This window comes from Rhinopithecus bieti, unplaced genomic scaffold, assembly GCF_001698545.2.
Source record: "Rhinopithecus bieti isolate Rb0 unplaced genomic scaffold, ASM169854v2 repeat_4999, whole genome shotgun sequence".
NCBI lineage: Eukaryota > Metazoa > Chordata > Mammalia > Primates > Cercopithecidae > Rhinopithecus > Rhinopithecus bieti.
The window spans coordinates 3,223-4,897 of record NW_016832346.1 but is presented as its reverse complement, the minus strand read 5'-3'; the positions used below and the strand labels follow the sequence as shown (position 1 = coordinate 4,897).

Sequence of the window (1,675 nt, the reverse complement as noted above, 5' to 3'; positions counted from 1 at the left end):
GTTTCAAAAACCTGATAAATACAATTTAGCACAGTAAAGAAATGTAAATGGCACAGAGTCCTCTCCTTTATTCACATATTTACTTATTGTGTTAATTATTTTCCTTTCTGGAGAAATGGCATAACCTTTTGAAATGTCTAGGTTAAGGTTTGTATGACAAGAATTCTTTAAGTGTAGAGGATCTCTGAAATTATTCAGAAGTTTTAAAGCATGTTTGATAATAATTGCTTAAAGATAAATGTGTAGTTTTATTTAAGTTGGATTCTGGCAAGGAATGCTCTGTTCCAAAGCTTAATATTCACTTAGATAAATGTAGTGAAATTAGTAAAATGTAGGGCATTATAAGCTGGCACATTTTCCATCATAAAAGTAACCAAACATAGATATTGAATAAAGGAAATTTAGTATGGTAATCTCTTTATTACTTATTAGCCTATTTAATGTAAAGCATTTTATTTTAATTTAACTTATAAAGAAATCTAGTGTGATTCCTAGGACTCTACTTACAATGATGTAAATTTTCTGCTTTAAAGCCTTATTAACTAGTTGGATATTTTAAGCTTCTATTTCTCTTGTTACTAGCACCAATTAAGAGTTGTGAATATAATTTATACATCCTTATTAGCATTTGTATATAATCCACAGCCTGCCCGTCCCACAATTCTCAACCCCAGGATTTCCCTGGCTCACCTGCCTGCTATGGCCAACAAGGAAGCAGCCTTTGACAACACAGTAGAAGAACATGTGATCAAGGAGGAGTACAAAATATGGAAAATAACATCTCTTTTCCTTATGATTTGGTGATGACACAGGCTCTGGAGTGGCTTGGCCTAACTGCACAGTGGCTTCCAGATGTAACTAGACCAGAAGGGAAAGATTTCAGCATTCATCGACTTGTCCTGGGTACACACACATCAGTTGAACAAAATCACCTTGTGCAGCTTCCTAATGATGATGCTCGGCTTGACCCATCACACTATGACAGCGAGGAAGGAGAATGTGGAGGTTGAGATTCAGTTAGTGGAAAATTGAAATAGAAATCAACACTAAGCTGAAGAAGTAAACAGGGCCTGATATATTCCCCTTGTATCATCACAACAAAGACTCCATCCAGTGATGTTCTTGTCTTTGACTACACAAAACATCCTTGGAAACCAGACCCTCTGAAGATTGCATCCCAGACTTCATCTCTGTGGACATCAGAAGGAAGGTTGTGGGCTTTTAAGGAACCCAAGTCTCAGTGGGCACTTACTTATTGCTTCAGATGACCACACCATCTGCCTATGGGACATCAGTGCTGTTTCAAAGGAAGAAAAGTGTTGGATGTAAAGACCATCTTTACAGGACATACAGCAGTATTTGGAGATAGAGATGCTTCCAGTCATCTTTATCATAGTAATATTCCATTTAGATCTTTACCATGGTAAAGATGCTTCCAGGCATCTGTTCCATGAGTCTCTGTTTGGAAGTATTGTTTGAATGAGTATCCCTCTATAATAGATGCAACTAGTCATGCTGTTAGCCCAAACAGTGGGTGTTTTCTAAATATTAATGGGTGGACTTGATTCAGAAAACCCAGTCTTACATTGAAATTTTCTTCAAGAATTTTCTAGTAAAAAAAAACCCCAGGTCTAAAGGAGCTGTAGAAAGGGAAATATTATTTCCGATTATTTTC

The 1,675-nt window shown here is 36.5% G+C and overlaps 1 pseudogene; it reads left to right on the top strand.

The window, feature by feature from the left end:
• Positions 1 to 699: 699 nt before the first annotated feature.
• Positions 700 to 1,468, top strand: LOC108524554 (histone-binding protein RBBP4 pseudogene; annotated as a pseudogene).
• Positions 1,469 to 1,675: the final 207 nt, after the last annotated feature.